This window comes from Urtica dioica, chromosome 10, assembly GCF_054948205.1.
Source record: "Urtica dioica subsp. dioica isolate 48M chromosome 10, U.dioica_male_clone48M_v1_H2, whole genome shotgun sequence".
In the NCBI taxonomy this organism is placed as follows: domain Eukaryota; kingdom Viridiplantae; phylum Streptophyta; class Magnoliopsida; order Rosales; family Urticaceae; genus Urtica; species Urtica dioica.
Genome location: NC_142765.1, coordinates 225,576 through 237,059, shown reverse-complemented (window position 1 = coordinate 237,059; position 11,484 = coordinate 225,576). Strand labels below are relative to the sequence as shown.

Genomic DNA, 11,484 nt, shown 5'->3' with positions numbered 1-11,484 from the left:
TGATTCTTACTTTTGCTTTTTGGTCTTTTTCTTTCACGCGGAAACAATAATTCATTGGGCAGTGCTGTCACTGTCATACGTTGGCAGTGGTAGAGAATGAGCATCTTTAATATGTTAACTGTCACATAAATTTACCAAGCTACAACCTATTTAAACAACAATCATCCTCAATGGTTAGCTAAATTTTTATAGCTCGAGTTTATCCCACATAACAATCTTTTTTTTTTTACTTTTTATTCAATTCTTATAAATTGAAAAACAGTGAATCTCATTGATTTTGCTAACTTGCTAGAGCTAATTTGCTTCATGAAACAAATAACTAAAAATTGAAACAACGATGAACCTAATTGCTTCAATTTTATCTTATTTACTAAAATGTTTTTTGGACAACCATTAAAGATGTTCGATGTTCCATTTTTCTTCCACTACTACAAATATAGTTTTCCGGTGCGGTAGACTTTTGGGCGAGCGACCACCACCGCGTGACGGCTGTCTGTGCTCGGGCCCGGCCGCTTCTTCATTTCCTTGCGCGCCATCAAGCTTCGAGACCCAGCCATCGCCGCGCGCTCCGACCAAGAAAAACGACTGCCGCGAGCTCACCGAGGACACCGGACCGAGAATCAGCGCCAGAGAAAGAGAAAGTGAGCACCGGAGACAACACCAATCTCACGAAAACAAGGTGAGAATCTCTTACCCGAAATGAAAATTGAAAAATTAGGGTTTGAGATTGGAAAATTTAGGATTTTTTATTTCCTTGATAATTGCGTGAAATTGATTTGCTTTCGATATTGATTGAGCTCGGTTGATTTTGATTATTACCTGGATTTGTGAATTTGAAGTCTTTTATTTGGAAATTTCTTGATTTTGGCCGAAATTGGAAAATTTAGGGTTTTGGATGTTTGATTGGGGGCTTTTTGATTCCCAGAATTATTGGATGATTTTGAAATGTTTTTTTTTCTGTTGGTTTTTGTTAGTCTGCAGGGTTACTCAGTGTGTACGTATGTTTTTTTCTTTTTGTTTCAGTTGGTTTGGCGAAACCCAGGCAGCGACGCCCACGAACTCCCCATCGCAGCACCGTCGTGCCTCTCGCAGCCTCGCCATGCTCAAGTCCCGCCTACAGGTTAGCCTCTCGAAGCCTTTTTAATTGTGTTTTTAATTAATTTTGATTAATTGTAATTAGTATAATTAGTCTAATTGTGTATTAGTTAGGTAATTAAATAGTTTTTTATATGTATTAATAATGTAGTTAGTTTGATAAAATTGATAATTATGTAATTGAAATTAATTTGATATAATTATAAAAATTGTTAATTATGTAATTGAAATTAATTTGATATAATTAGTAAAATTGTTAATGTAATTTAAATTAATTTGATATAATCCCTTATTAAAATTGTTAATCATGTAATTGAAATTAATTTGATATAATTAGTAAAATTGGTAAAATGTTTTATGTAGTTGAAATTAATTTAGTTAGTAATTTTTTAAGTTAATATAATATAATTTAAGTTATTTGTTTAATTGTTAATCGTGAAATTGAATTTAGTTGAGTTATTGTATAATTTAGTTTTAGTTTACATATTTTTGATAAATGAGTTGATATTATTGAATTTTTGTTGTAATCGAGTCACGGAGGTTCGATTTAGGGTTTAGTTGATTATGAAGATAGTTTTTGATGATTTATATATGCTTTTGAAATGAGTTTGCAGGTTTTTAGTTTGTTAGAATTATAAGGGAAATTCTGCCGAAATTTCGGTTTTTTGTTTTTGTATGATGTTGTTCCTTTTTGTTTTGTGATGTATGTTCACAAATGTTGTTTTATTTTATACGATGTCAATTTACAAATGTTGTTTTCATTTTATAGGATGTCGACCGCTTCAGGTTCTGGTGGAGATTCGCCACAGAGACCGGATTCTCAAGGTCCGCCACAGGAACCTGATTCCCAAGGTCCTAAGAAATCAAGGGGACCAACAACCGGCTCGACGTCGGCGCGAGCAACACAGGGTGTACCGGGTGCGAAGAGGGTCAAGTGGGACCCAATAAACCAAACATTCTATCAAGAGATAAGGAAAGAAAATAAAAAGGTTGGACTATTTAACAACCGCCTCGGTGCTTTGGTGAAAGCACATATCGTGCCTACGACTCGTGATTGGAGTGAAGTGACGCCCCAGACGTTGGCTGCTATTTTGAGCTCACTTCATTCCGAGTTCAGATTTGTGTACACGGATCCTGACACCGGCGAGGATCTGCCTGCGGATTGCTATCAGAATACGATTGATCAGGCTATCATTCGGAATGCCAAGATCAGGCGACGCAACCAGAAGTCCAAGCTATCAGAGAAGTTCAGGTTGGAGTTTTATGGGAGCAAAGAAAACGCTAAGGCGGAAACACCACCGGGATATAAGAAAGAGGATTGGGAGGCAGTGGTAGACGAGTTCGCAACTGACGATTGGAAGGTACGTAATGTATTATTGTAATAAATCACAATATCTTTATCAGATTGAATAATGACAAAATTAATTATTTGCAGAAAAAGTCTAATCGCAACAAGGAGAATTCGAAGAAGAAGAAGACGAGGTCGACTCAAGGATCTCTTTCTTTCTTAGCTCATCGTCATTTGAACGTAAGTTATTCTAATTTTGAAATACTTAATTTGAAATAAATTCAATACTTATATTTTCATAACAATTGCAGAGTAAGGATGATGGGACTTTGGGCTCCGCGTTAATGACGTGGGAGCAAAAACACCATAATATAAAAGGTGAATGCACGACAGATTGGGCGAGACGAGCACATGTAAGTCATATGTGATAATTACGATTACGTTACTTACATAATAATTAATTTTTAATAATTTTTCTAATGTGTAAAGGCGCGGATAGTTACTCTACTGGCGGATCTTCAGCGACAAGCAGAAGAGCAAGGCGTAGTCTTTAACCAGGACGACGCAGAGGAGCACGCGATGCTAGAAATTCTCGGGAACCGTCAAGATTGGTACGTTGGAATAGGTCCAGCGGTCCCGAGATCATCTTGGGCTATTGCTCAAGCTCAGGACGAAAGCTCGTCGTCAGGCTCAGGCTCGTCGCGGCACCGCGTTCCAGATTCAGTGGTTGGCGAGCTCCAAGCTCAGGTGGCGGCACAACAACTCGCTATGGATGAGATGAGGCGAGCCCAACAACAGCAGATGGAGGAGATGCAACGACAACTGTTCGCGTTCACGCAGCAGTTTTCGCCCTTGCCTCAGATGTCGTCCAACACGATGCCACAGATGCCTCAGATGTCGCCCGGCATGTTGCCACGGATGCCTCAGACGACGGCGTCGCCTCAAATGCACCCGTCGCCTCAGACAACGCCGCCATCAGTTTCAATGGCAGATGCTCAGACGACGCCGCCAGCTTCAGCAGAATTCCAGCGAGAGCGTACGAGCGGTAGTGCACGAGGAGGTAGCAGCAGTTCCGGAGGAAGATTTGGCGGAAGAGGGAGTAAAACATTCAAGGAGTGGTTTACAAACCGAGGAAAAGGAAAGGGAAAAGATTGAACATTTTTTTTAATTATTTGTCGTACATTATAATAATTATTGTAATCGAACAACAAATGTTTAGTTTTTATTATTATTATGAATATTAATTAATAAATTTTCTAATTAATAAACTATTTAGTAAGTATTATTTGATTATAATCATAGAATTTATAAGCATAATAAACCAAAAAAAAATGAAAAAAACAACTATCGGGTGCGACTATCCGCACCCGTAAATTTGGCAGGTAGACCTTTGAGTGCGAATAGTCGCACCCAAAGGTGGCAGGAAGGCTATTGGGTGCGACTTGTCGCACCCAATTGTTTCGCGGGAAAGCCATTGGGTGCGACTTGTCGCACCCAAAGATTTGGCGGGTAGGCCAAGGGTGCGACTAATAGCACCCAAAGGTTTGGCGGGTAGGTCTTTGGGTGCGAAAAGTCGCACCCAATAGCCTCGAGAAATTTCATTTTCTAGACCCAAAAGTTATGGAAATATCTCAATTAGACCCGTTAGTTAAAAAATATCCAAAATTGGACTTTTGTACCAATTTTGGACGAAAATACCCTTGAAATTCAAATTACTCATATTTTTCTCTCATTTTCAAATCATCTTCATCACAATTCTTGTCACCTTCGAATTGGTTGCGCTAGAATTTGGGTATACGTTCAGCTTCGATTTTGAGGGTTTCGCATCGTTTTTGGAAAAAATTCCATAGTGAGTTTTTTTCAAAAACTTGGAAAAATCCATGAATCTCATCGGAACGTGTCGGAATCCATCGGATCCCGTCGGATCCCATCGGATCCGGTCGGGAAAAATACCCAGTTAAAAAAAAAAAAAAAAAAAAAAAATTGGACCCCGTCGGATCCCATCCCAGATTTAAAAAAAAAATTTAATCCCCTCTCTTTGAAGATCATCGGATTGTGTCGGATCCCGTCGGATTCCATCGGATTCGGTCGGATCCGACCGAATCCGATGAAATCCGACGGGATCCGACACAAAATACCCAGATTTAAAAAAAAAAATCACCTATCTTCCATGATTCAAATCAACACTAAATAACTAAAAACCACTCTAATCTTATATCCTATCAATCCTACACTATTCAAACCATGACAAAACCATTAAAACCATTAAGAAAGTGAGAGAAAGTGAGAGAGTGAGAATGAAAGAGATGAAGATGAGGTTTATTTTTAATTGAGGGTATTTTTGTCCAAAATTGGTACAAAAGTCCAATTTTGGATATTTTTTAATTAACGGGTCTAATTGAGATATTTCCATAACTTTTACGTCTAGAAAATGAAATTTCTCATAGCCTTCCCGCGGACTTTTTCGCACATCTTTTCTGACTTATGGGTGCGAATTTGGGTGCGCGGAAAAGTCAAATTCGGGTGCGACTTTTCGCACCCAACACCTTTAGGTGCGAACTTTCGGGTGCGACAAAGTCGCACCTAAAGGTATCATTGGGTGCGACTTTGAACTTTTAGGTGCGAAAAAAGTCGCACCCAATGATGTTTTTTGTACTAGTGTTCATTCACACATGAAATTAAAAAAATATGTTATGGATTGAAAAATTATTACTTTATTATTGCACATCATCTATAAAAATTATTTACTTTAGTTTAGTCTCTGAATCAAAGTAACTAATTTTTATTCCAAAGTTGCCTTTTTAACAACTGTTAATCGCGTTTTTGGATTAGCACTAAGAACCGTCCGTGGTTCGATCTAGGGCCGGACCCTATGACCGCACGTAGGTTGGGTTTGGTGAAGTTCTTCTCTTCTCGTCGTGTTCTTGTTCTTCGGATCTTTGGGTCTCGGGGTCCTTGAGTTTCCGGGTCTTTGGATCTTCCGCATTCATCGTGTTCTTCGCGTTCTTTGTTGAGTTCTTGAGTCTTTGTTTCTTTGAGTCTTCAACACTTTGAATCTTCCACGTTCTCCGTGTTTTTCACGTGTTTGTGTTCTTCGTGTTCATCGTGTTCTTCGGATCTTCAAGTGTCCGGGTCTTCGGATCTTTGAGTCGCCGAGTCTTTGGATCTTTGCACCTTCACCTAACCATAAGAAAATGTGAATCTAGAGGGACGCGGAGGGTTTTCCCTCAGCGCGCGCTCCGACGCTCAACATTAGTCGTGTTGTATTATGTTCTTGGTGAACAATTTGTACTCATCTCTATGTTTTCTAGAGAGAGAGAGAGTTGTAGTGTAATTTTTGTAGAGTTTTGTCAAGTTGAGAGAAACCTACTTTGTGTTGTGAATGAATGAGGTATTTATATAGGAGCCAAGGGGTTTGGTGAGAAGTATTTGGTTTGGTGGAGATGGCCGGGTGGTCTTGGCCGAGTGAAGACGACCGGGTGATCTTGGCCGAATGAAGATGACCGGGTGATTTCGGCCGAGTGAAGATGACCGAGTGGTCTTGGCCGAGTGAAGATGATCGGGTGGTCTTGGCCGAGTGAAGATGACCGGGTGATCTTGGCCGAGTGAAGACGACCGGGTGATCTTGACCGAGTGAAGACAACCGGGTGATTTTGGCCGAGTAAAGATGACCGGGTGATCTTGGCCGAGTGAAGATGGCCGGATGGTCTTCTTTTTTGGCCGGTCGGGTGGTCATTTTATTTGGCCGACCGGGTGGTCATTTTTGTGGTTTTGTCTTGAAGATTTGTCAAGAAGTCTAGCTTGAAAACATTCTTTGAGAGTCTTTTGAAAGACATTTCATGAGAGTTGACTCGGAGCTTGGTGCGTGAATTTGCTTGTAGGCTTGGGCCTTGTGTATGGGCTTGATGTTTCGTTTTTTTGCTCTCGGGGTGTTATTTACACCATGTAGTAATAACGGCATAACAACAACCTAGCATAGCAATGAATACTAAATTATAGAACTATAAAAAATATATAAAAACAAAAAAATAAAAACAAAAACTTACGGGAAGACAATGGGTTCTGTATAGAATAGATAGATATACACAGTGGTTGAAAATATTGGCAAGTCAAAGTCAAAGTGAGTATTAAACAATGCGAGGACGTTAATACGAATTCTTATAAAACATAAAATAAATGTTAGAAATAATACGGAAATAATATTTATTTTACGGAAAATAAGACAAGTAGAAGAAATAAATAAATAAAATACTAGAATTAAAATAAAATATGAACAACAACAAAAATACGTACGTAAAGAAAGGTAAAAACAAAAAAAAATGTCGAGAACCGATTGACGGTTTCTTTAAAGTAATATTTTTTCGAGCATGCGTCTTCAGTCTTGTATCTCCGATCCTGTGATTCTCAAAACTCTTTAGGCCTTGGAACTATACACATTGTATAGGTAGTCCGCTAGACAATTTATTGAATAATTCCGACACAAATAGTCAGAATCCTTCCGTGCGAGAAACGTCATTCTCACTTTCGGATCGGTCCCGTTTTCTTGGAGAATCGGAGGAACGTCGGTCAAAAACCGCACAAGACCAATGGTGGTATAATAGGATAGCATCTTTTGTTGCCATCTCTTGAAATTCAAGTCATCGAACTGCCGCAGCTTCTCGGCCGGCATCATTACGGGAGGCCCTTGAGCCGCGCTCGCATTTGGAACATGACTCGCGGGTCCGTTCATGGTCATAGTCGCCATCGAGTGAACAAGACCCGCAGGTTCGTTACCGGCTGAAGCCTCCGTCGAGCTTTGTGGTTGCACCACGATGTTCGGATTCACTGCGTTGGTAGTCAACACCTCCACGTTGGAAGCCAAAGGATTGATCAGAATCCCCGACTCATCCACACCATTGTTGTTCATGTTGTTGTTGTTGAATTCCATTACCACATAAGAAATCAACCAAAATTATAATCAAGTTGAAAAATAATTAACACAAAATAATACGAATTATTTCAAAAAACTCCTTCTGCGAGCAAGCTGTCTAAACACAATATCACCTTAAGATTGTTAGAAATATTACGGAAATAATATTTATTGTACGAGAAAATAAGACAAGCTTAGTAAAATAAATAAATAAAATACTACGAAGGCTAGAGATTAAAATAAAATATGAACAACAATAATAATAAAATAATAAGTACGTAAAGAAAAGAAAAAACAAAAGAGCACCGAGGACCGTTCGACGGTTTCCTTAAAGTAATATTGCTCTTCCACGGGTGCTATAAATCAATGAACAATTTATCTCCTAGGATACAACGGCAGAAAGAGAAGAGCTATGCACCAACAGAACTTCTTCGGCGAACCAAGACAGGAGCATAACCAACCACCGACTACAAGAACAACACAAGACAATTTCGGAGAGGAAAGTAGAGAAAAAAGATTTCTGGAAGTGTGTTCGAATGAGAGGTGAAGGCATTTATTTACAGTCCACCAAGTCTAAGAGGTTACAAGAACTTGAACATAAAAAACGTCAGCCTTTATGGCCTTTAATCATATTAATGCTCGTTAAATGGCTGATATTAACCATGCAAAACCGTTTAGGAATGTTTTACTACATAATACACAAAATCGCTGGCATAAATGTACAGTTATGCAACTCTATGAACTAATTTCCAACATAACAAAAAAGTTATTGGATGAATTAAAACTTTAAGAATTGAAATTTGCAATATAAGGATTACCACAAACAAGCCCGGCCTGGCCTGGCTCGGCACGATCGACCAGACGGCGGGGCGCACGTGTGGTGGGCTTGGGCTTCCCTAAGTCTTTGTCCCTCTACAAAACTGGGTCACCTTTGGGAACCCAAACTTTTTGGCACAAATTACATATATAAGCTTACTCATTTGGAGTGGTACTCTTGCAGTTCACTTCCTACAAACAACTAATGTGTTTCTTTAAGCACACTTTAATCATCAATTTCTCATTCATTATAACTCCGATTTTGGCAAATTTATAACCGATATTATACCTACCCCTGGAGTAACATCATATTTGAAGCAAAAATCGAGGGAGATGAAGCTTGGAGTGCAAGTAACAACTTAAAAAAAACCAATACAAGGAGTAAAATATTAACGCAGAGTGCAAAGAAATTCCTGATGATTATCTGCATTATAAAATAGTTTCATAATATCCCCTCGCGTACTGATTCACTAACAAACTCGCTGAATCAGTACAAAACACACCCCCCAAAAAAAAAAAAAAAAAAAGGAATGTCAACATGACAAGATTAGAACCTGAAATGTAAGAGAAAACGAGGAATGAAAATCTGGAAATACTGGATTCTTCATTAATGAGTAGCCCTTGTAGTGAAGCTTGGAGTGAAAGTAATTTAACATCTTGAAACCTGACCGCTTTGAATTTCAGACCTTGTAGCCCGTCATAGTAAATACAGCATGTCTAGTTGGCAAAAAAGTGGGAAATCATTCGGTTTAGGCAGTAACATATACAATCCTTGGAATATAAAACCTATGCAAATGTAACGCTGATTTTGGGGTTTTCCATAGCTATTCACTGCGGAACAGTGCCTTTGCAGCCCATGAAAAATTTGTGTATTTCCATCAATAAACCATAATGTATGGCTGGCTTTTGACCTCCAAAAATCTAAACACGGCTGATAAAATATCCAAAGTTGAAATTCCTCTCTGCTCTTCTCGCCAAACATGCGTTCCCATTAAATTGAATCTTGCTTTGGCATCAGCTAAGCTTTCTTTTTTATTAATCGAGTTTCTTATAATATATAAGTCACCAAATAAGTATATAATTGAACTTAAACTTGTCTCAAGTCTTAACCTAAGCTATAAATACTTACGAATACGAACTAGCTCTAAAGTGATATAACGGAAAAAAAAAAAAAAAAAAAAAAAAAAAAAAAAAAAACAGATGATCCAGTGAAGAGCTCCGTCGAGTGTTCTCCACGAATCCGTCCCGACTGTGTGTATCTCAGCCAAAGATGTTGTCAAAGCTCAAAGTCTTGTTACAGATGTTGTCTTATATTATAGTTGTCGTTATATACTTTCATTGTCGTTTTATACTTTTACTGTCGTTTTAATCAGCTCTCCTTTGGTAATACGAGAACAAAAAGAGAACGAAGACTGTTAGTTATTAATCTAGACTTAGTCAACAAACTATATTAGGTTTTTAATTGTACCGTTGAAGGAATTTCATGAGTTTTTGTTTACTACTGAATAATGTACGTGGGTTATGTCACATTAAAATGGGATAGATGTTGAATTAGTGGGTGTTAGTGGAATTGTGCGTTAGTGGGAGTTTGTATGGAGTTAGTTAATTATTTTGCTATAAATATGTACCCACTGTTGTGTTTTAAACGATGAGTATCAGAGTATGAATTAATGATTTCCAAAAAGCTTGTCCATTCTTCTTCTTTTTTTTCTTCCGAATATTCTCTCTTTTCTATTGGTGTTTTAATGTGTTGATTTAGGGACCATATCCAACAAAGACGACATCTATTGGAACAAATAATAATAATAATAATAATAATAATAATAATAATAATAGTACATATATGACCCTTACTCGTGTCTACTTGAAAATTAGACATTCGTGTCAAAGCTCAAAGTCGTGTTACATATATATATATATATATATATATATGATTATAATTGTCGTTTTCTACTTTTACTGTCGATTTATTATCAGCCCCGACCAAAGTAACACGGGAACGAAAAGAGAACACAGACAAGACATCTAGTGGAACAAATAATACATATATAACCCTACCCTCACAACTGTTACAATGCTCAATCAAGCAGTAATATTTAACGGTAACTTGTCAATAACGTTCTTAAAGAAACCACCAATGGCGGCATATTCTCGAAGCAACCTAGTATCACCTTCACACCTAATTATTTGAGGGAACATGAAACAAAAGCAAGTATACATCACAAACACGACGGTCAACGGCCCGGTCAACACCCTCGGCAACCGCCACGTGTAAACACCGCCACCGCGAGATGATGATAATAGTTTCTTCAAAACAATCTCGACCGTCAAACACGCTCCGTGTATCAAAAAGAACGTCGTGACCTCCCACGTGGGCCAAACCCGGGCCCAATAGTAGTAAATGAGCTCGTGCATGAGCCCCGACACGACGAAACTCGACATGATGGACGGGACCACGGCCCATCTCCGGCCCACAATGTGGGCCCAGGCCCAGAGGGAGGGCTCGTATATTGTGGGGTGTAGAACACGGTGGACCGCGAGGTTCCATCTCCGGCCCCAAAAGTCTTGGAGTGACGTGGCGAGATATGGCTCCACAAAATGCGGCTCGAGCTCGGCTCCCCAGACGGCTCGAGCCACGGTTGACGTGGCGGCTAATAAGACGTCGAGGACGAGGTAAATATATAGGGAGTAAGAGAACAAAATTACCTTTTCATGCACGTGTGGCTTGTAACGAGGTAAAAGGAGGACTAAGATGGCCAAAAGCAAACATTTTGTTGCGTAGATCACAAGCCACTTTGAGTAGTCATTTCTTTGGGCCTTTTTAGGTCTTTTGGATGGGTTTTTTGGAGTATCAATGGGAAGACAAGCGTAGGCAATGAAACGTTTGAGCGAAACGTATTGGTGACTAGACAAAGGGCCTTTTCCAAAGGCAAAGAGCAAGAGCTTGAAGTTAGCGAGCCAAGAAATGAAAAACCCAATTATGCCCCCACAATTTATAGAAGAGAAGTTGAGAGGGAGGTACAAAAAGAGGAACACAATTGGAAGCATAAGAACTAGTCTTTTAATGCCTTTTGAAACCGTTTTACCAACACCGTGGCAATAGAGAAGTGATGCAAAGATTGAAAGGCATGCCTTTAACAAGCTCTTCATTTCACTCTCCATCTCTCTCTCTCTCTCTCTCTCTCTCTCTCTCTCTCTCTCTCTCTCCACAGATCTCTTTGGAGAATTGAGAGATATGGACTTGATTACTGACAAAAACGAGTTCTTTTTAGATCTAGAAGAGAACTATAATGAGGACAAATTGTAATAAATATTCATTGAAGGATGATTTCATTTCACAACCAGAGAAGAGGAAGTAATAATAATAATAATAATA

General features: G+C 38.9%; 1 pseudogene; it reads right to left on the bottom strand.

Annotated features, from left to right (window-relative positions):
* Nucleotides 1–10,144: 10,144 nt before the first annotated feature.
* On the bottom strand, nucleotides 10,145–11,270 carry LOC149382778 (acyl-CoA--sterol O-acyltransferase 1 pseudogene; annotated as a pseudogene).
* Nucleotides 11,271–11,484: the final 214 nt, after the last annotated feature.